The sequence below is a fragment of the Megalops cyprinoides genome, chromosome 17, assembly GCF_013368585.1.
Source record: "Megalops cyprinoides isolate fMegCyp1 chromosome 17, fMegCyp1.pri, whole genome shotgun sequence".
Taxonomy (NCBI): domain Eukaryota; kingdom Metazoa; phylum Chordata; class Actinopteri; order Elopiformes; family Megalopidae; genus Megalops; species Megalops cyprinoides.
This window is the reverse complement of record NC_050599.1, coordinates 4318330-4342893: the sequence shown is the minus strand read 5'-3', so window position 1 is coordinate 4342893 and position 24564 is coordinate 4318330. Positions and strand designations below refer to the sequence as shown.

The window sequence follows — 24564 nt, the reverse complement described above, 5'->3', positions numbered from 1 at the left end:
ACATTAGCAGTTTCAGTGTGTCTGTCCAGCAGTGCTATATGTTGGTAAAATCAGGAAAACTGGTGGGTTAAATATTGCTGTGCCTCATTCTAGAAAGTCAAGGAAGATTTTCACAATACCCTTCCATTTTAAAAAAAGAAATAAACGCTTGAGTCAGTTTTACTACAGCTGAAAACTACACAGTGATGTCCAGCTGGCTGAGTATATACAAGTTTGACAAAATAGTAGACTTCAGTAGAGGATGAGCTTCTATAGAAAGAAATGAACAGTGTTTGGTTTATGCTTCAGTTTTAATTATCCTTCGTGGAAATAATCATCACTCTCAAAATTATTTTTCTGCAATGTTAGGATTTTTTGAACTGCTTACAGATGCATTTATATGCTTGAATGGAACCAGTGCCTCACTGAGATTATATTGAGAAAGGGAGTGCATTTTCCTCTTTTTTTTTTCTGGGGTTGTCTGTGTTTGTCTGTCTCTTTTATAAGTCTATTTCAGGCAATAGTCTAGACTTCAGTCATTCGTTTTGGAAAAGGTAAATAGAGACACCTTATGAAGAGGAGGGTGTCGGACATAAAGTGTTTTCTCTTTGATTTGATATTACAAGGCAACAGTTCAGTTGAGGCCTAAAATGCTTGGCTATCAGCACATATATTTTTGTCTGTTACCAGGAGTGAGAGGGAAGTGCTTGCCTGTGTAATCTTTCGTAAAAGTAAACCACCGCTGAAGACTGGATCAGCCAGTTCATAATTCTTTTATGTTGTCTTCTTTTTGTTAAAACCTAAAAGGCAGTACCAGACTCTGACTTTGTCAAGAGTTAATGTTTTGTTGATAACCTCCTTACTGGAGTGTTTGAACAGCATCCCGCTGTGGCTGTCCACTTCATAGCTGCACTGCTTGATAATTACACCAGAGGGCAGTGGTGAGAGGATTTTTGGTAACGTCCTTCACTGGGAGCTGGTTTCTACAGTACCACTGTGGTCTCCTGTTTGTGTTATTTTTGGAGTCTTAAATGACATAGAGGTTGCAAATGGATTTAAGATATTCATGGGTTGTTTAGTCAAGTTTTACTTTTTCAGTCGGCTAGTTCTCGTGTGTTTTATGCTTCTTTGTCTACATTGCTCTGATTGCCCTAAGATGCCCTCAAATCTGAAACACACTCTTTTTCATCAGGGCCCAGTGAGAAATGAACACACCTGTATAATCATATGGTCAGGCATTATATGGGATTTGAGGCAGTAATATGTACAGATAACATCTTAAATCATTTTGAAAGTAATGGCAATGTATATGGCGGATTCTGTTTTTTTTTTTTTTTCAGCTCTTGTTATTCAGTGTTATTTATGAACTGTGGCATGTGTATATTGTGTGGGTAGAAGCATAAAGATCAAGGACCCCTATCAGTTATTTTTACTTGTCTCATATATGCTGTTGGGCGGTCCTTTTCAAAAAAGACCAATAATAACATAATCCTGGAACATTAATGTCTTCTGGACTCTTCCAGGTTTAGAATAAGACGTTATTGAACATAATTTTCAAAATGACTACCTTTACAGATTGTGTAATTATTGCACTTTATCGCTGTTGTTATACATTGTTTGGCAGTATGCATTTTGTGGCCAAACAAATCAGAATACATTTGGCTCACTGACTATACTGCCTCAGTTAAGCACCACAGGTACATAGGTGTTTCTTAATAAGCAAAACTAGAAGGCCTTGGTCACACAAATTGTCCGATTTGACACCAATGAAAGCCAAGCGAAGTCACTAGATGGATATGAGGTTCGAGTACCACTGTCATCAGGCTGTACATTTCATCAGGGTAGCTTTCTGGTCATGATGCGGAAGTCCTTGCACATGTAAATATCTTGCTCACTGGAGAAAGGTTTTGAAATCATGGATCCAGATCTGAAGGAGCAGAAAATGCTGGAAAGGTATGTCAGCAGAAGAACACAACAGCAGGCGTGACTTTGGGCAGAACTTTGGAAAATCCTCCAGACTCCTCCTCCAGGACGTGAGGAGCAGCCTGAATCTGACTGTTGCTGGCAGGAAGTGATTCCCAATTTTTGAATAAGTTGAAATGGTGTGCAGTGATGGCAGTGGACAGAAATGAGACAGTTTCTTGAGCCCTCTGATGTCAAGCTTTAAGAGGCGTGGATTTACTCTCATTCGTATTTTAAAATCTGATTGCCTGATGTATTTGCATGAAATTGGCTTTTGTGGCTATAGGCGTTGTGGTTTACACTGTGTTGCATTACTGTAAATAACATTAACAATAATAGATGACTAAAGTTCAGTCAAGGTACAGTCATTTTCATTTTCAGTCATTTTCAGATTTACAGATATTTTCTCATTCTCTTTATCACCGACAGAGGAAATTATCTTTTTTGTGGCAGTTGGCATGTCTTGGGGTCCCTTACACCATGGTGATGGTGGTGGTAGAAATATAGTTCTTATTTATAATGCATTACAGTCTGCATTTGTGTATCACAGATGAAAAACCTTTAATATCTCCTATATTCAGTCAGCTTCTTTTGTAACAATCACATCTATCCAATGAGACTGAATTCTTAAACAAATCTTGCCACTCCTTCGATTGTAAGCGGAGCATATTTATCACTGGTTAATCTTGTATTGTAGGTGGAGAGTGGCTCAGCATTTGGTTAGAACTGTCATTCCTTTTCCATGTATAAGATGAGGAGGCTTTGATTTCTGTCCCTCCTCTGCTGGTTCCCCTGTTCATGTTCAGCTGGACTGAAATGTTTTGCGATGGCGGGATTCCGCTGTATTCTGTTGGACAGAAATGGGTTGGCCTGGGGGATTCCGGGCACATGTGTTCTTCTGGTTGTGGAAAACCATAGGAATTGGTAAGATTTTTTTTTTTTTTCCAAACCCTCTCTACTTTTTATTGCCCACAGAAAAAGGGCAGCAAAGCCATGACCGTCCCAGACGAGCCCCATTTAGTGAAATGACAGAGTGGACACTTTAGAGACTCTGCAGGCTCCAAGAACAGCTTTATTCTCACTCCACACATTGGCGCCATTTCTGTTTTCTTTCTTTTGGTTTTGTTTGGTGTCTGAGGGATGATGTACCCTTCTCTAAAAATATGCCTGCATTTCAACGCAAACAAGTGTCTGGGTGTTAGCTGAGCAACATCCAGTCTGGGGACAGAGTGATATTCTGTAATGTTAAATGACCCCACTCGTTGTCACAGCCTAGAATGTTCCTGTACGTTAACTGTTTGGCTAGTGCAAATGATGCTCTGTGTTTGGTTTGTCAGAAGTGCAAAAACTCAGTACAAGGAGACCTGATACGAAACACTCAGTGTCTCCCGTTTTGCCCCCAAACCACTTCTTCAATGTGGTGGCTTTTCTGCAGTTACAGTTCTCATTAGCGTCTTTAGACAGAGCTGCAGTGATTTGCAAGCCTTCAGAATATTTGTGGACAGACTTGTCATTTTAGAGATGTGACTGATTACCATAATGAAAATTAAAGTTGGTTATGTGGATAAATTAGATGAATGTCATGCAACACAAAAACAAGATATAAACATATATCAGTAATCTCTGAAATTAGGTCTCAAAAATTGTCTGGGAGAGGTTTTTTCTTTTGCATCTCATTAATCTACTTGTGTCTTTGAAACGGTCGTGTCTGGTGTACCAAACCTCGTCTGAAATGTGTTTTTTGACACTGTGCATTCTCATTACTAACTATGAGGGCTGGTGGTTAGGACACCAGACTGAGGACAGATGTATATGTCGCAGTTACAGATGGGGAACTGGCTGGCGAAGAGTAAATGTTAACAGCCCATCTTGCCAGCGTAACAGGAGTAAATATGTTATGAATTTTCACAAAATCACCTCCTTTCTTTTATTCATTCCTTTTCCGTTGAATCCTCAACCGTCGCGTTGCTATGGGCTCCCGTGTGACATCAGTGTCACGCACACCGACTCGCTCAAAATTTAAATTCTGTAACCGACAGGTAGGCTGGGCGCTGTACCGCATCCCCGTTTATATACGTATAAAAGTTTATTAAAAGTGGTCAATTATCTTAGAAATGAAATATTTTGTATATGAAGAATATCTATTCACGTACTGTGTTAGTCATGTTCTATTGTGAAGCTCTGTAATGTTTATTTTTATTAAATCGTATTCTGAGGTAAAATTGTGAAGCTTGGTCGCTAGCTTGCAAGCTAATGCTAGCCTGGCAGCTGTTAACGCACTGTATATATTATAGACGGTATGGATAACATACATAATTTATTCTATACAACATACATAATGTATTATTGATGTCACTGTTTTAAAATGTGAATTGTTTTATGATAGGGCAGCGAATACGATATAAAGCCGTTCCAAACCGATGTATGTTTGCTGCCCATTTGACCAGGTATGGAGATATGTTTAATGTTTGGTGGGTCAAAGCAAATCAGTCGTATCTGTCATATCAGCTGGCTATAGCTACGTTGCCTGGCGACAGTGAAACCGTTTAGTCATATAATGTTGTAGATTATTTGATATGTAGAATGATTGATCAATTTATATATATATATATATATATATATATATATATATATATATATATATATATATATCAGTTTTAATGGGTTCCATTAGGCATCCATTTATATTGAAAGCACTACTATTCACGTGTATTTAAAATTTTGTTGGTCATATTGCATTTTTGTTTTTGTTTATTTACCAAATACCATATACAACCATATATTATTAGTAGTATTACTATTCCTGTATTACAGAAAAGTTCTGTAAATGACAGGAGAGCAAATACAATGTAAAGTCATCATACAGTGGTGTATTCCTCTTGCCCATTTGACCAGACCTTCGGCCCTCACGTGTGTCTGCCTGTGAGCGCCAGAACGCAATGCAAAGCCCCACCACACATAGGCGCTACACCCCGGCCACACCAGTAAAGAGCAAAAACCAAGCTATACAGCACATACGCTGTGAGAAAGTGAGAGTCACAATGAATTACACTGTAGGTTATGCATATTTCACTCTATGATGATCATAGTTAATGTAGTGTGCACAATAGTTATATTGTAGTGATTATATCACTGTACATTAAACTGCATTAATGTCATTTAGTAGACACTCTTATCTGGAGAGCCTTACAGAGGTTGCAGTTTTACAAGTCATCCATTTGTACAGCTAGAAGGTTACTGAGGAAATTCTGGGTAAAGTACCTTGCCCAGGGGTACGACTGCAGGGGCCCAGTGGGGAATCAAACCAGCAACCTTTAGGTTACAAGCCCTGCTCCTTACTGCTACACCACGCTGCTGTACACGCAAGTTAATTGTTGCGTGTTCAGGCGTCTCATTCAGTGAGCAGTAGAAGTGAGTGAAATGTGGGCTTTTGCAGAGATTGCTGACTGCTGTTTTTAGCACAGACAATAGGGAGCAGCATCTGCTGGGTCCCCGGAGGGATGCCGCGCTCTCCCCAAACGGCAGTCAGAGTGACACTCACTTTTTAATCCCATGACACAGGGATGTCACACACCCTAGGAAGAGGAGAAAATAATTGGAGGTTGATGCAACAGGGACTTGGCTAGTTAGAGGAACATGTAAATAAAAGCTAAAGATAGCTCCTTTCAGCTGGGAAGTGAACGGGATGCAGATTTAACGTTTTAATAAACCAAATATGCCACTAAGAGCTACTTCCAGTTTTATGAATGGAAGGATTGATGGTGGCCCTGCAGGCCCAATGTGGGTACAATTACAGGGACCCGAAGACAAATGTCTAGAAATCACTGTCGGAAGCGAAACCAACCTGAGGCTTGGTGTATGTTAAAATAGGAACTGAAACACCAAAATGCAGCCCATGTGGAGTTATAGTTATCTCAGAAGTATTTTAATTAACAAATAACTGAAAAGCTCTGGGTAATTGTGGAATGAGTGAATTGAACCAAATGTCTGCTCCTCATGTCTGCGTCTCTTTCTCAGTCTGTCTGGATTCAGTCCAGTTTAAGCTCTCTTTCGAGGCACACCTAACAGGAAGGGGCTGTATTGCTTCATGGCCACTTTCCCTTAATCGCCTTGGAAAAGCGTGCAACAAGAAGACGCGACCCTCAGCCTATTTCTGCTCATTGACAGAAATAACCCTCTCTTAAGCGTTCATGACGCAGTTCCCTTTCACTCAGAGTGACCCCTCATTAGCCCTCCCTGCTGACCAAGGAGAAAGATGTGGACATGTTGAGGTAGCCTTGCTACCATGTGAGGCCAGTGCCCCAAAGAAAAGCCTATATGACACATGTTGAGATAGCCTTGCTGGAGGTAATCCATGTGGGGCCAGTGCCCCAAAGAAAAGCCTGTATGACAAAGTGCATACATGTGCAAAACAGGCAGGAATGCAGAGATGGTGTTGACTGTATATGGTTGTATTAATGAAGACTATCAATAGCTGAGGAGACTACACTTTGCAGTCACACTCAACTTCCTGCACAGGCTTAAGAAGTTTCAGTTGTTATTTACATCATTGAATGAATAGTGGCAGCAATAAAACTTCCTATTCTTTAATATAGGGGCAGAGCTTTCATAAATGTAAGGTCCTCTGTTGTTACTATGGTTACTGGATCTTTATGATATGTCAGCATCACACTGCTTTGAATGGCTCCCCTGGTTTCACTTCAATGGCTCCCCATTCTCGTTGGTTCTTGTCCTTTTGTACCTTTGGAATGATATGGGTTGCTCATCTGAGGCAGGAGTGATAGAAGCACAAGTTTGCTCAGAAGTCATTTATGGAAATCCGTTAGACAAAGCCACCTTAATAGGTTCATAAGACCATAAGTGTGGTTGGTGGTACCCGCCCAATGCTGTATTTAAAGATAATAACTATTCTAAGATTACAAGCTTATGGAAATTGTAGGTCTTTGCTGTCTCCTAGAGATTATTTTAGCCACTTCACAATAAAACATGACACATGGTCAAAGCTAGCAGAAGAAAAAAGGTGGTGGAAACCTAGATATTGAGTTCTAGTTGAATAGGCTGTAAAGAGATTCTAGATTTAAATTTTAATTTAAAAAATGTTTGTGTATTTGTTCATGTCATGAAAGCCATGTCATTGATCATAATGTTAGAAATCTGCAGAAGCCCACCCTGTTTCTGTTTCATCTCGTTCAGCATGAGTACCTCGGAGAAAAGCCTGCCCGCACACTATCTGAGAGATTGCCTCTCTCAGGTTTGGGGGAGTTCCCAGCTCCAGTGAACCGCCATTCGTGGTCTGACACACACCCAGGCTGAACTGCTAGAACTTGGGCAGGACACATGCCTCCAGGCCTCCAAGCCTGGCTAAGTAGCTGCCACTGGAGGTGGTGTTGGATTTAGTGGTGAGGTAGGTGCCGTAGGCCAAACCCAGGGCCCTGAACAGCCATGTTTTTTTTTTTTTTTTTGTTGTTTGTTTTTCTGGAAGGGTCACATGTGTTTATCAAATTATAAACTTTCCCAAAATAATTATGGTGGGAGAGAGGAAAAAAATCAGAGGGATAAAAGAAAAATTGGATTCCAAGCGAAACGGTTAAGCATGTTCATAAACAGTGCTACTGTGCGTGACATTTTAACTTCTAAATGGTTAAAAGCTTCAACAGACTCTATACTAAAGATGACACAGTTAAGCAAAATGAGAGTAAAGTAAAGTTAAAGTAAAGCTTTGTGTAGACTGACTTGGCAGTACCCTCTCTAAGTTCAGCCTCTTCCCTGCCCTGTATGCACTTGTTGGACACATCTCTCATGCTTATATTTCTTACATGCTTATATCTCTTATACTAAGAGCTCCATATATTAGAAATGATGGTTACCCATGATCCAGACTGTTCAGTCATATCTCACGGCCTCTGAAAATATCACAGGAGCAAGGAGGGAGGAGTGTTTGAAGTAATCTGAAAGTATCTGGGTTTGGGGAAATCAAAGTATTAAATTCTTCCTCTGCCTTTTTGACCTTTCTGGACACAAAACTCTCAGCTGCACGTCCAAAGGAATTTCCCATTTGCTGTCTAAACAATATCACCGGTGACCTGGTGGTTTTGGACAAGAAAGCCTCTGCAGTAAGACCTTCATGTGGCTTTGGTAGCGTGCTGCATAAAGCGTGCATTCAGGCTTGGATGTTTAGAGGGTGGGTTTTTTTTCCTCTCTGTCATTTGACTCAGTGGCCTGTGGTGTGAATGAATGAGGCGCCACATTTCACAAATAACCTGTGATTTGTATTGTGTGATATGCTGGACTTGAAAGAGACCCTTGCTTTTGTGAAACCAGGTACAAAATAAAATGCAATTACACCAGTTCAAATTTAACCAGCTTTGAAAACTGAATTATATATCTGAAAGAATCAGAGGAAAAGAAAGTTAAAATACTCTCCCTACCTGCCAACCTCTATTACTTCTGGTGGTGTTTAATGAACTGTATTCAACATTTTCCCATCTATTTTTAACTCTAGTAAAATCACAACGTGGCCACCCAACACATCATTCTTCATTGTGTGCTAGTGAATTGTGAAAAAGATCACTTTAAAGTTCTGAATGAGTCAGTAGGCAACACTTAGACTTTGCTGTGTCTGGGTGGTCCTGTTCCCAGCTTAAATGAAAGTAGGTCAGTTTAATTGTCCTGATGGTTTGGTCAGACTTATTTCTTTATTTTGCAGGTGACACACCAGCTGGTAGTGCTCATCCCAGATGCTCAATGTTGTCTTTTTTTACTTATTTATTCTTAATCCCAGTAATGTTTTGAACACAGGTAATACCAGGTTGAAAACCTGCCAGGAATATTCTTATTTTGTACATAGTGTATGTATTTAGGAAACCTGATAGCAACAATAAAATACTACCTAGCTAACAAGCACCACCGTTTTCCTTTAAATGGTTCAAAAAACCTTTATCAAGACTAATCAAGACTATTTGAGGTAGAGGACTTTAGCCTGGTTTCATAAGGCGGTGTACTCTCACTTTCAGACTAGTGAATAAGGCAGTGCCTGATTTTTGACATTAACATCATTAATTAAATGCATTAAATAAAGGATATGTCTGTAGGAGAGGTATTTCATTGAATATCTGCTCGCTGTAAGTATGATTCAGGATCCAGGATCGCGTGTGAGTATGTGTGTGGCATTGCAGTCTGTCCTTGGTGTTACAGCGCAGAGTTCTGAACATATAAGATATATATAGTTTTGTTTTTCATTTTAGTTCAACTAGAAAAACACATAATGATGTCTTTTTTAAAATTTGTTTATTCTAATTTAAAAATCACATTATATTTTGACAGTTTTTGTTAAGGTTTCAGTGCATTTTAGTATGGAGTGCTCTTTCGTCCTTAGAGGCCTACAGCTTGTGACCAGAATACTTACATGATTTTGAAAATCAAATGCCAGTGCCCTATGTGCTGTTGTGGAATAATTAGAGTCACAGCTGACAAATCACACAGGTCTTAAAACTGGGGACTCATGGTATGTGTTGCCACCTCAGCATGCGGTTGTGATTATTAGTACCCATAGTACCAAGCTTGCTATTTTCTGGATCGCCTCCTCTGAGGGTTTTAAACTACAGAGCACGATATAGCATAAAGTATACACGTATGGAATCAGACAGCATTTTTACCAAGCCACCAGGCTACTTGTTGTGCTTACCACTTATTGTGCATATGTTTGTTGTGGTTGAAAGTCTGTGAGAATGGATGAAATACACGCTGGTATCCTCACCACAGTGCCTCACTCGCTGCTTCTGGGTAGTGTGCTTTTGTCTGGTTGTTGCCATGTCACCTCTCTTCTTCCAGGGCTTTCTAGCTGGGGGAAAAAAGAAAATTCTGGAACATTGTTCTTACATAGTCATTTTTCACTGTGTTTCATTGCACTCCATTCCAGACCATAAAACCCAACACTGAAAGCGATTCTGGCAAAGAAAATTTCGGACATGCTAGAAATTGACTGGCAACTCGTGAGCATTTTGCAAAAGCAGTTATCAGAAGCACCTGGCATGCTACAAGATCTAAGCTACAGGTCTTCAGCATTCACACACCATATTTCAATAGAAAAAAAATCTCTTAAGCTCGTGGCTGTTTTCTGGGCTAAAGGGAGTAAAAATCATACTGTGTTCTAGTTTTAGGCCTTGTTTAAGCAGCATGTGAGTCATACTGGTGACTTTGTACTGTTGCCTCTTTATTGGACTCTGAATCACTGGCATTCATTGGGGTAATGGTCTTGCCTTGGGCTGGCATTCTCTAAAAGTGGTCAGTGCACAAGTGATCCTCTTCTAGATTTGAATCAACTGTGACTCTTAAACCACTGAGATACAGACTCACCTTCTGGGGTAACGACAAGATATGTAGGCTTGTCAGTGTTCTGTAACCAACACAAATATATCCTCTTGAGTGTCAGATTTTCAGAATGGGTAACAATAGAAAATGTAGGTTATCCACTGTCAAGGTCGTTGACCCAGCTGGGGGAGCTTAACAACTGAGATGGCTTAGGCTTTTTCCACAAATATACCGGTTGCTTGCCAACACAGAGTGAGGGGTATGACTCAAACCCATACTGTAATTGGTCTGTACCCAATACTATACTTACTACTGGTTAGGCCTTGTTAGGTATTGTGGGTCCATCCTCCCAGTTTAATAATTATAGCATGACTTCAGAGGATGGGCTTTCTGTGACAGTATTTAGAGGCAAATGACAAAATAATTTACTGTTAGCTTGATATTTTTTGTGTTAATTTATAGTATACATTTGTGTTTTGGTACTGCAACCCTGTACACTGGGGAAATTGAAACATCTGTCACTGTCCATATACTGAAAAAAGTCGGTAGTTGTTGAATTATCGTACATGTTTTTTTCAAGACCAAATTCAAAGATACACTCAGTTTCTCTGTGACTGTAATTGTGCATAATGTAGTTTTACTTTAGGAAAGGTAAACAAGAGAAGTACATTTGACAAACCCGAGATGCACTTCCGAGGATGAGATGTTTACGTTTCGGTGTGTTTACAAAGTCTCCCCGGCTTCTTCCAGTCCTTGAGTTTTTCTCTGAGCTAGGTGGTGTTGAATGAAACTGGGTTTTACCACAGCTCTGGAGAACACTGCTTGCTTTTTTGAATTTGCCTCTAATTTTAGATGAGAGATCTGCTTGTTCTTGTTCTTTAAATAAAGGAGAGTTGCTGCTGTTTCATCCTGCTGTGGTAGGCAATTACGGTAATTTCCAGACACAAAATTGGGTTTTCCACACTTTTTAAGCGACCTGCACTGGAAAAGAAAGAAAGGCATATGGTCCCTCTCAAAGATTTCATACCATGAGATATTTAGTGAGAATAATAATGCAAATTAAAGGATTTTGGCTCAAACTACTGTGGTCATTTTAAGTGCATTTGTATTCCACATTCTTAATGATGCATTACATTACAGTGTATGCAAGTTTAATGGGGCCTGTTTTCTTTTTTAGCACAGTTTGCATCTTTTTTTGTAATGCTGCGGTGTTTAATTAGATCATCTTGACCTGTAATTCAGAACTTTTTGCTAAGTGAATTTAAATGGCATCACACCTGTCATTCAGTCATTCACCATATGTAATACAGCCTTAGTTGCAGATTGCTGTACACCCAATTTTGAACCTAATTTTGAAGTTGCCTTAATAAGTCTAGCGATTGAAAGTAGAAACTTAACTTTACAGTGTTGCATCAATATATTTCTCCTGGTATTGCCTCTGCTTTTCCTGTGCTTGTGTATTCAATCGTTGTTCGATAGATCATTGCTGTAAAGTCCATGGGATTGGTTAACTTTAGATCAGTTTAGGGTTCGGGTGTACCTGGTTTTCTGAAGGAGAATGAACCCTGAAACTCTGCCTCATAACCTGCCTATACTCAGATGTCCAAACTGCCCAGTAACACTCATAAATTGTACTACAAACAGGGATTAATACGAAGTTTGGCTCAGTAGGATTTTTTTTATCTAGCTTGCGCGAAGCATCTACAAAACTAAAAGTCTCTATAAGTGTACATTTATTATTATTCTATCCTGCTTGAGTTCTGCATGGTAACACACCCTCTCTTCCCAGTTGAATTTATGTGACAAGTGTTACAGCTGGGGTACTGCAATAGAAAACCCAGGGAGCCTAGTCATTCAGGCCAAACTCTGCAAAATTCTGTCACTGGAAACTGGACTTCCCAGATTTCCCCAGGTACAAAGCCTATCTTGTTCTGGCCGAGGCATGCATGCTTACATGCTGGTCCCACCACCTATTATTTTGTTATTCAGGCATACATCTTGTGCAGGAGAATGCTCTGCTTCAATCAGCCATCTTAAACCTGTCTCGTTTCTCACCTGATTTTGTGATTACAGCTGCTGTCTGTTTACACTCTTATCAGCATTTGAGACAGTGTGATTTCACCCAGGCTAATTATCTGAATAAGTGCAATCATCCGATGTCTTCTTATGTTATCCCTTCTCATTTTGTTTGTGTGACATTAGGTTTCCTGCCACTCTTGCCCTCCTTTAGCTTGAAAGAAGGTGTGTCCTTGTAGTGCAAATTTAATTAGCTATAGTCTCCATATGCTTTCTCACAATAAACTTCATTCATGGAATTCTAGGATTTTTACAGGCAAATTAAACTCGGTGGAACAGTATTGTATTTAAACGTTTTTGCATCCTAAAATACATGTCATACAAAATTTTCTTTTTTATAGTTTTATTGGGTGCTCTGCATTTGATGTTATATATTAACCTTGTTTAAACTTCACATCTGGATCCTTTAATAAAAAAAAAATGGGAATAGCTTGCTTATTTTGAAGCATTTGGGACAATAACATGCTTTTGGAGAACTAGTGCATGTTATTTCACTGGGCTGGTTGGCTGAAAGTGTCCTCTAAAAGAAATAATTACCCGGTGATATGGGTTTCCTGTTTGAAAAATCAAGAAAGTGAGAAAGCAAGTTTTCCCAAATAAGAGGTCTGCAAACAAGTGCTCTCAGAATTCTCTCTCCGTCTGCCAGACCATCAATTTCCTTTAAATTGCAGCGCTAACTTTGTGGGCTTAGCTTTAAAGAAGGTGTTCAGCACTTAAATGTGAAGTAATCTGAACAAATGCCTTTCAAATGCATGTTGTCGGCCTCCCCCACTATTTTTTCTAATCTTGTTTGTAGAAAAAGCCGCTGCTCGTGACAATTTTGATGAAAACAAAGACAAACAAAACTTCTACAAGTTAGAAGGTAGCTCTTTTTTGCCCATGGAGCTTTGGGATTGTTTTGGGGTTGTTTCTCAACACATAGTCTTCCTTCTCATTGGGATTTTGCCCAGCGTCCGATGACAAAATTGCATTCCACTCCTCAGCCAGCCGTTTTTATGTACTCCGTTTAAAGTGTTGTCATAGAGACAGGAAATAAATCAGCTGAATATGACCAACTTTCTGAACTGCCTGAAAAATTGTGAACAACTATTTTCCCCTCATTGTGTTATGTTGCATCTTGCTGTCTAACCTATGGCTGTAGCGGAGGCCTTTTTCCAGTGGAAACTGATTGTGTTGACCATGTTTGACCTTGGCCAGTCTGTAAACTTTGTTTTCGTCAGTGGTACGAAAGCATTACCCATGAACCTGTGCCACACCAGATTCCAGCTCCAGTAAAAGTGGTTTACAGTGCAGGCCTTTTGGGACTAGTTCATTTAAGCATGGAATTCGTTAGAGTTATGAGTGCAAGGTCAGCGCTTTATGTTGGGAGTAGTATGATTCTGACAGTGGATGATCAAGTTGAAATTTATGTTCGAACATATATTTGTCATAATGTCTTCTAGATATGGGGTTGTGAAATTTATAAAAAGACACAGCTTTTTCTTTTCAAAATAGCTGTTGTTGAATGTATTGTCTGGGTTTGCTGAAGTAGCTGGAAAAATGGTTAGACCCCAAAGGTTAGGAGTGGTCCAATTAAACATGAAAGCCAAATGAAATAGAAATAAGAAGTAGGCATGTTTCAGCCTCTGTGTTCAAAGGTATGGATCGTGAAGAGGGTCAGAGACCTTGGTCAAGTCAAGCCATGATTGTTTTTCTTTTCCTCCAGTTTTAATCTGTTGTAATAACTATGTGCGCAAAGAAATATTCTTTTATTTCATCTTGAAGCATATCTGTGGAGTGCTTCACTTTGTTGCTGTTTTGCTAAGTATGGGAGGGGCAGATGCAAGAAAATTAATGCTTAATTGTGCCAGCAAACTAAGGGACAGCAAAACTAAAATTTGCTTCAGGGTGAATTTTGGTTTTGCTGGTACCCTGTGAAACTAAATTGGGGCATGGCTTTAAAGCCCGCTAATGTTTTGGTAATGCTGTATTTAGATGCAAAAATATCGAAATGCTGTCATCCACCCTGCCACATCCCTGACCATGTCTTCCTGGTCAAGTACATCCTCCAGCAATGACAGGTTTATGGTAACGTTATGTTGTTAGGGCAAAGATTGCTTTTTAAATGTTGCTCGCATTAATGTGGATAACTTGTAGATGGCAGTAAGTGGGAAGAGTTGTTAAGGACACAGGACATGTTAACCCTCAATAGCCTTTATTGGTTAAAAATGTCCTTAACATGTCCCTAACATATTTTACAGATTAGGATGGAAGGTATGCCATCCAGCCAAGTAACAGTTTGATCAGACATACTCCAATGCTTTCGCAAGACGTTTCATTTTTGGTGTTTCCTACAGCAATAACCAAAATGACCCTGTGGTCTTAGTCCTTTCACACATTAACTTTTATTTTGTCTCAGCTCATTTAAACTCTAAATTCAGATACAACATAATGCAGCCACACAACAAATGCTCAAACTTTGACCTTTTTTTGCTCTTTCTTCCTTGTCTGTTCTTCCTCCTCCTCCTCCTTCACCTTCTCTTTTCAATCTTTTTTCCTGCCCATTACATCATTGCAAATAATCCAGTACCACTAAAAACAGGTCTCGGTCATCTGTTTATATAGTTTAGGCTTAATTATATTTAGTAACATCTGTTCATTGTAGCCACATGCAAGAAGAGTAACTAGTAAGTAAGCAACTAATAAGGATATACATGTGTGATGGTATTTGTGCCAGTAGTGTACAAAACATGATTGCTCCCCTGTCATGCCAAATCTGACTCAGTCATTTGTTTTTCTTAGAATGATATAGTCAATCCGAACTTGTTTTGTTGCGGAAGAAAACATTCATATAATGCCTTTTAAGGCTGCAAGCATTGCCCATATTCTAAATGGTATGAGTTTACCCAAATGACAGATTAAATGAATGGTTTTGGAATTTGAATTTAATAATATAATAGCCCAGTTAAGTAGGTGGGAGCCAACCCATTTGGAGCTTTGTTTGTTAAGAGCAACACTTTAGTACCTTTCTGTTTTTTGTAAGAATTATAGTAGCAGCATTTTGCATCCATTGAAGGTAATTTAATAAGGCATTTGGACAACCATGTATGGCATTACAGTAGTCATGTCTTAACATGGCAATAATGTGGACCACTTTCATTTGGAATATAGATTTTCATATAGATCTGAATCAGAAACAGCAAGTGAGAGTAAAAAACTGTGAAATGATTCTCTGACCTCTGCAAAGTGCAATTGAGGTAAACTCCTGAAAATATGTCAGTAAATATATGTTACATATATGTGAGCTGATTTAAACCCTTACAGTATAATCATACTGTAAAGTATGCCGTTTTAAAGCCAGCATCGCTCCCCCTTTCAGGCGCCTTCACTGTAGTGTGAATAAACCTCACTTGCTCAGTACCACTTTGAATATATGCTTTTGGTCATGTAAGTGACCGTGCCGTTTTTTTATGGTGAAGAAATGCTGTATTTCTTTTTTTTATCATCATGTGTTTGACGTCTGCAGGATGAATATGGACATATGAATTTGTATCATGCTGGAGCAGTGATCTTTTTTGTCTCAAAAATTTTGCTTCTTGTTGAAGTTAGCAAAACCCACCACTTCAGCCTGTGATAGTCTTAAGATCTATGGCAATTGGCCCTGCTCCCGGTAATCAGTGTCTCCCAATGATGTCGATCACATACCTGTCACTGCAAAGATCAGTATTTTGAAACCATCTACAGGCCTCGTCTAAAAAGGATCTTTGACATTGGCTGCAAGGTTTTGGAGTGCATTGTGAAATTAGCTGTCAGACGGATTGTTATAAGCAGTGTGTCTGGATGTCACTCAGTTGTGTCATTTATTATTATTTTTTTATTTGTCCAATCAGTTAACTCATTCTGAATTAACTCATTAATTTGCTCAGTTGCTTAAAGGTTAAGCAACTGAACAAATTTTCTTTCATAATAGTGGATTGATCAAGAGACCCAAAACAGCAAAGGTCAAACACACATCAAGCATCTAGCACATTGGGAGTAACAGGTACATGAGTCTCTGATTACGTCCATGACTGAGATAAAATTGTCCATTGGCTTCTGCAGTTCATTCCAGCTTCTGGCTTCAGTATTCAGACTGAAATGAAGAGCACCCAAGGGACGAATTTACTTTGGGGATTTTTCTCTGAATGCAACTTGCAGATCTGCTGTTGGAAGTTGGGGGGAAGATTTGCAATATATTTGTCAGGTTTGTAATGTTGCATTTTCTGACCTCACACATATGATCCTACCAAAGAGATGATTATTAAACCAGGCAGGCAAGAGCTTGCTCGTTAAAACCAATGCGTCTTAGTGTACTGATGAGAATGGCATGGTCTATGGTATCAAAGGCCTTGGCTAGGTCTATGAATATGGTAGGATAATATAGTTTATTGTCAAAGGTGATCTTGACATCATTAAGGACTTTAAGGGTTCCTGTAATATAGCCATGACCAGAGTGAAAGCTTTTCTGCGTGTCTGAAAGGATATAGTAGCTTTCCAAGATGTCAGTCAGTTGCTTATTGACAATTTTTAACAAGCTTAGGTTTACAAAGTAAGATGGATACAGGTGTATAACAGCCAGGTCGCCTTGGTCATCTCATTTAAATAAAGCAGCAAGAGTGGCTTTCTCCCATGCCCTATGAATTTCTGCAGAGCGGATCAAAAGATTAGAAAGGTGTGAGATGGGACCTATAATTACAGGGGGTGTGGCTCTCAGGAAAAATGGTTTCGGACCATCAGATCCAGCAGGGCTTTAGGGGTCTAGTGAAGAGGAGTTTGTTCCATTTCTTACATTCATCACAAGCTCATTGGTACCCTTTCATTTTAGAGAGCTATTTGGTTGTCACTTTTTCCTCAATGCCTTCAACCCTTTTTTAATTATCATTGTACTTTTATTACTCAGAATACTTCTTATATTTTTTCACAGTATATAGGCCAGCAGTCATGCGTGTCTGGCGTGTGCACTTGTGTGCACGTCATAGCAACAGTATCCATGTGTTTACCGACAAAGCTACATGTTAAATTCATATGATGAAGTCATTTTGGAGGGTTCTGTGGCCTGAGTAATTAGATAATGGAAAACTGCACGATGGTAATTTTGTTGTCTGTGTTTATAGGCAAGTACATGCCACCATAAAAAGATCCCTTTAGAGAGATGCCCTGATGCCGGTGGCTGGGTCAGTGACTTGTTCCTCGGACGTTGACCAGGGTGCAGTGTATCTCAGCCATTTCAGTAATGTTTGTGGTCACGCTCACTGTTCGTCCAGCATTGTCTCCACCCCTGTTTGGGCTATTGCTGCAACATGATTATTTGTACTTCTCCTGCACATTGATCTTGAAGTTGTGTTTAGGTTACAGAGGTGAGGCAGCAGTCTCTAGTCTTGTGTGAGGGTGTACTGCATCTTCCAAATACAGGAAGGGGCTTGCAGAATTCCTCAGCCCTCTTTTTATCAAGTAGAATCTGTATCAAGACCCAGTGTCAACAAAGTCCTCAACTTTGATGTTTGATTATAACAAGAATATCTGATTCGTGCAATGCTGTCATGTCTTTGTTTGGTATCAAATCATCTCAAATGATTGAGCAATGATAGCAAGTCCAGTATATTTCCAGTATAAAGCAATAGGGGATGAGTGCATCTGTGGGGTCTATATACTTTCTCGTAACATATTTTTTATTTGTTTGTTTTTTGTTTGATTTTAATTGGGTGGGAATGCACACTGTTATGTCTGTGACCTAAATGGTGCCCTGATTTTCCCATTATCTTTTGTAGTTTGGTTCATGTTCTTGCAGTTTTGAGATAAGTCCAGCCTTCTGTTTTGCATGCAAAAATAACAGTTTTGGTACATGCAAGATCTAATAGGCCCCCAAGACTTTTGATTAGTTAGTTACTTCTAAGACTTTTGCAGGTTTGTTTACGCAGATTACTTTTTTCAGGCTGTTGAAGTTTATTTGTTGAAATTAAGGGAAATCGAGTCTGTTTATATTCATTGAGAGACAATGTCTCTCTGTCATGCGACCGTTAGAATGCTGTTCTCACTGTTGGCTTCTGAGAGGCATGGTGTCGGATTTCAGAGCTGGAATCAGTTGTTGTTGCAGCTGGCTGAAGAGAAGAGGATAAAGATTATTCTTTCATGACTTTGAGTGAAGACAGTTTCACTGCTACAGAGCCAGATGTCCAGAGTCTTTCAGTGAGGCTATAAGACTGATTGTTCACACAGGAGTCTTCATTCAGGAAAAATAAAATGGGAAATTAATCTTTTAGGAGGATTGGCTCAGTCATGAGGCCATACACAATCCACCTACACACCACAATTCCCATGTTCTTTTCCCTGTTGTTATTATTTTATATTATTATTTATTTGCTTGGTATTCAAGATTGAAAATTTCATTTGACAGAAAGATGTTTTTAAGCAACAGACTAGTGACTCATCCTGGATCTGAAGATAAATTTTAATGTTTCAGAATGATGAAAAGAGGCACTCTGTTGTCCCTTCAGTAAATCTTCTGTTATTTATAGACTTGTGCATATAAATTCCCTATTAGAAGCTTAGAATGATTTATGACTGCTGAGCTATTGATGTGCCATGAATAAAGAATGTATGATTTGCCAAGTGTCTATAGCAAGATACAGCAAGTGGATTAGGGGAACAGGAGTGTTTGAGAGCTTTAAGAAAGAAGAAAGAAACCAGTGCAATGAGAATACAACAGACTAAATATTTTTGATGTGTTTAGGAGTTAGTTCAGTGTATGTTTGGTCACTAATTTGAAAAATCTACCAAACCTAAAGTATAGTGACCTAACATTTAGTAGAAATTCTGTCCTAGAGAGACATTGAAAAATGTATTCTGTGTTTTCTTCCTACTACATTTGTTTCTTACTACTTTTTCTCTGTGGACAGTGGATAAAAAATTAAATGAAGTTATACCATAAATATCAGAAAGATAGTAGAGCACGATATGTGTGGCATTTGGGATGAGACCAAAGCTCTTTTCAGTGTCACCATGAGTCACGGCTTCCTTTAATATCCTCAGAATCTCTGCAGTGGAGCTCCATGCCACTGTGGTGGTTTAAGTATTTTTCTAACAGAGCGGCCTATTATTGTGGCTTTGGGTGTGTGCAGATGCAGAACGCTCTGGTGCAGTATTTTTTATTATGTGTGAGGGTTCTTTTTTTTAGAGTGAAAATACAGTCCACCAAGAACACTTATTCAGGGAAATTTGTACATGTGGGTCCTGCTTGTCTGCTCCCGTCACGTGACGATACTGTCCTTATGCTGCAGAATCAAAGGATGTCATCACTGTATGAATGTAGATTTAGATAAGCAGTTTTAAACAGGTGCTGAATATATGTTGAGGAGTGTGCTGAAAAGACTCAGTAATCCATGTTTACATTTTTGTTTTTGTTAGCCTCATTATCGTAACATAGGACACATAACAATCATCATGAAATGACTTTCCACCCCATTACTCACTTGTAACAGTCTTCTATTTGTGATAGTGGTCGTTATTCACAGGGTTCAGTTTGTCTTTCACAATGAAGGCATTGATTTTGTGAGGTGTAAAATGGTATTCACAAAGAGTCTACAAGTACTTATTAGGCATCTAAAGACATACAGGTAATATTATGTTGAGTATGTTATATGTTATACACATATGATTATATATATTGGCATATACTGGCAGATGTATGTCACAGAATATAAAATTTGTCTCAGTTTTACTGTCTATAAAACCTTATCATAACCAAACCATTGTTACGTTGATTAAACAGTCCCTGTGTATGACTCTGTGTTCTTACATTTATTTCTTGATGAAATTTGAAACATTTTGAACTATTTTGTTTCAGTTTCTATACTGTACAAGCACTTAAATAGTGTGTATGGATGTGGATGTGTTCTGGTGTGCCTTACCTTGTGAAAACATAGTGGGGTAATTAGGGTAATTTCTCCATAATCAAACCTGCATAATCAAGACCTCTGTTGTAATGACCCTATGAGTATAGAGAATTGTGTTGTTGGGAAGAATGGCATCATAATAGCTGACAGTTTTCCAGCAGTACACACTTACTGTGTCTAGCATCAACTTAAATTACTGGCTTGCTGTTCTGGGCAGAAATTCCCCCATGTTCGGTTTGAAAGCATTGTTTACAGAGATTGTACCCTGAAACCAGCGGATCATTCATCACTGTAAGTGCCATAATTGGGGTTGATTAAAAGGGAACTGGTTCAGATTGCCTCGATTTTACTTTCAGTTGCAAAGTTTGCCCATGCTGAGTCAGCATAGCGTCTACCCCAGTGGTTATGCTTTGGGGGAGTGGTTCGAGCTTGTGGGCACGGGTATTTGGAGGTGTGCGAGTCACGTCTTTAAACTCCAAAGAGATCCAGCCGCTCATACCCACAGAAAGGCACTTTATGTCAAACATTGTGTATGACAATGTTGCCGTACTGGAGGTGGGGGAGAAATAAAGTTTAGGTCCTTAAACAGAAAAGAAAATGTTTATATTTTGAGATGTATCAATTAGGACCATGAGTGCTTCAAAGTAAGACATGAAAACTGAAGCTTCAGACCTCTGTGCAAAGAGATAACGCCACTGGATATAACTCTGGGATACCATAGGTTTGGAAGAAAATGGAGATATTTCTATTTAGTGGAAAGTCATAGGTCTTGGGGGGAAAAATTTGTACATACTCTTTTTTCCTTGTGAGGTATGAATATAAGTGTGGGAGATGTCTTGCCTGTAGATCCATTTCTAATAGATTCTTGTGTTTCCAAAGTCTAGTAGTTCAGTAATTCTGTGCCTGTTTTCACACTACCAGTGTTACTCTTGAACATGAAATGTTAACCAGTCTGGAATTTTTGGAGCTTGTTCTTTGCCTGTCTTGTAACATATGGCATCATTTCCTCTGCACTGTGCAAGAATATTTAGACATGTTTGCTGCCCAACACAAGCATGACCTTTGACCAGAAAAAGCCAGCATTCACAGCAATGAAGTCTTCTTTCCATTTCTGCACTTTTGAGTGTAGACTTTAAGGCCCAGGCTGTTTTATCTGTTTACTGGGCTGTTTTGGAAAAGGGAGGGTGAAATGGGGGGTGGACACACGGTTTGCATAGTGTGGACGATTGAAAATTAAGCCTTAGGGATCCTGAAATACTGCTGTGCCCAGTGGCTTATTTTCCGAGATGCCGGTGCTCAGAATGGGTTTGTGTAATGACAGATTGCGAGGCCCATAGTCTCTCCTCAGGGGCAGCGTGACCGTGCTTTTGGCGTCAACACGTCCCAGAGCTGACTGCACATTGATGTCCCCAAAACCACCATCTTTTTTGACTAAATTGTCCTCCATTGTTTCTTTTCTTTTCCGAAATCTGGACGTGTACAAATCTTTTTAGCCATTTGTTAATGGAAATGTTATTAAAATCAACTTTTCCCCCATAAATTAAAAAAAAAATAAAGAAAAAAACTTTTTTTACAAAGACATGGGATTTATATGGATAGAAAAATAGTTCAGTTTGTTTGGTAGCAATGGGATGGAAAGTACCAAGAACCCAGTGATAAAAGAGAAGAATGCCCAGTGGTTTGGCCCGTCTTCAGAACATCAAGCAAGTAGAGGAACTCTCTGTGTATGTGTCCTTCATGCCATAGAGGGCACCTTTGTTCATAATATTCTGTAGCACGCTCAGGATTTTACAATCCTGAGTACAAGAGTACAATGTTGACACTGCACCCAGGGTACAGCTCATTGTATGAGATGAGTATCATTTTACATATCATTTTTACTGTTTCCTAGATTCATTCCGTTGGGATTAGAAAGTAAGACCATGGGAAAGTGTCTGGTTGGACATACTCAATGGTCAATGTATCCAGCCAAATGTTTTCCCTTAGTGTAACTGTAGGTGCTTTTTCCAAAAAGAAGAAAAGGAACATAAAACAGCACTCTGCCACGTTCACACGAAAGACAGCCTGAGCCATGTCTACTAGCTCTGTAATGATGAGTCATTGAGCTGTTTGCCAGTTGTGGGATTAGTCAACACAGGCACCTCAAGTCTATGCCTTGGAGCCAGGGTTAGACAGGAATTTTTTGACGCTCCCTTTTCTCCCTCTAGTCCTCATTGGTCCTAATGACATGCAAATTTTTATCCAGCGGCCTCCTTCCAACATGAGATGATTGGGGGGATACACAAATGAAAAGAAAAAAAAAATTGACTAACATGTAAACTGTTTCTTTATATTCTGTTGTATCTCAACAGCAGCATTAGTTAGGTGCTTTAGGAAAACCAGAAATTAAAAAAGATTCTACCCTTAAGGTTTTCTGGTACCTTACTATTATTGTTACCATGGGTTGCAAATTAAGATTCTCCTTGTCTTTCCCTAACCTCAAAAAGATTGAAAAATGCGTCATAAGGGACACGATGCAGCAATTTGTGGTCACACTGCTAAAAATGGCAAGTGCTCAGATTTACTGCTTCTCACAGCTCTTTTCCTGGGGTTCAAGCAGGTGCAGGAAGCCATCTCAGAGAGAAAGGGGTAATGCCTCTGTTTTATTTGTTCCTATTCTCCTGCTCATGGCACACAAGTTTATGGAAGTGCAATCTGTGTCCAGCTCTGGGCCATAATTTGCCCTGTAATGTTTGCTTTTTCACATCCTGTCTCTGCACTTTTATGTGAGACAGTGTTCTCCCTCTAAGTGTTATGTAGAGCCACACTGATCTCAGAACAGTGTGGCGGGAGAGGAGGGAAACACTTAACGCTTCAAACTGTGGGAGGGCAATGACAGCAGCTGACAATAAATTGAAATTCCCCGGAGCGCTCCCAAGCCCTGCCAAGATGCACAGACACGTGTCATTTTTAGATTGAAAGGATACGGATCTCAGAGTTCATAACTCTCTAGAAGGTAGAGTGGCGTTTGCTGACAGGAGAGCAGAGATCACACCCCTTGCTTGTGGTGGTTTCTAACACTAGAGGAGCAGTATAGTGGACAAGAAGTGGAGTAACATGGAACTGGAGCCTGATAATCCTGACAGTTTAGTATAGCTACTGATGTCAAAAGTAAGATAGAAACCCTTTCAAACACAGTACACTTTTAGGCATATCAGCTCTTCTGTTTTGGGCTCTGTTTTTTTTTTTATTTTATTTTTCTGGCTTTTACCATTTTAAGGAGCCCTTTATGGCATACCATACCTGAGTAAATGAAATGGGTAGCTCCATGCTGTGTGCATTGAGGGATGCTTTCTGCAAATGGTCTGAAGTAACAGATTCACGCCGTTCTTCTCATAGGGAGCCATAGCTATGGTGTGATCTTGTGACCGGTTCTGTTTGCCACGACTTAGAATGTGGTTTCCAGCTCCACACACCACATTTCTGCGTTCCACGTTTTGGCTGGGGGATCCTCAGCCCAGCAAAGTGGGGATCGTCAAACTAACAGCTGCAGCTGCAATTTCAGCCGTTCGCTGAGCCCAGATCTCACCATGCATAATTAATATCTTGTATAAGCGGGTTCTGATTTTATGGCCGTTTGGATGAGGCTGCTTGCGTGTTTGCTGCTGCCTGAATGAGTAGAGCTGGCAGGAGAGAGAACTGAAGGGCACTCTTTTTCCCTCGGTGTCGTCGCCCGGAGCATGTTAGGGCGTGCAAGGCGTGTTGGGAGTGTTGGGTGTCCTGGGCGTGCGGTCATTAGGGTGGCGGACGATAAGGCTGAGAGCAGAGTCCGCCCAGTGAGCGTGAGGTTATGCCCATCTCAGAGGAGTGTGGCGCTCTAATGAGCAGCGCAAAAGAAATGTTTTGGACTGATTGTGAAGGGGCGTCACTAAAATTTTTTTTCTGGAGTGCTTTTTTTCTAAAGGTAGCGCCAGGCTATCCAAATAACTGTAAAATGTTTTCATTCACAAAAATGTGGTGTTTTGATGGGTGATTAGAGCGAAGATCGGTGTATATTTCCATGTTTGGCTCAGGTGTCACATCTACACTCCCCACACATTTGCCCGCTCTGTTTGTGGTTGGTCCATTTCTCATAAGGAAAGCTTTAATACACAGTCATATTTGTCTGCACTGGATGATAAAGATGTTTTCCTAATCTATGAGTCCAAGAGATGTTTCTCTATGTAATGAAAGCAGGTAAAAATCCACTCAGAATCATTTTACATAATTTACAGTGTAGTTCAGATGAGATTTAGAGGCACAGAACTGTGAAGAGCAAAGCCCTTTGGTTGTGTTGAGTCAGTCATAA

The 24564-nt window shown here is 39.7% G+C and overlaps 1 protein-coding gene across 1 annotated transcript in view; it reads left to right on the top strand.

The window, feature by feature from the left end:
* The window catches only part of nt5dc1 (5'-nucleotidase domain containing 1), a 61011-nt gene that overhangs the window by 13635 nt on the left and 22812 nt on the right, over positions 1 to 24564 (top strand). The window lies entirely within an intron of this gene.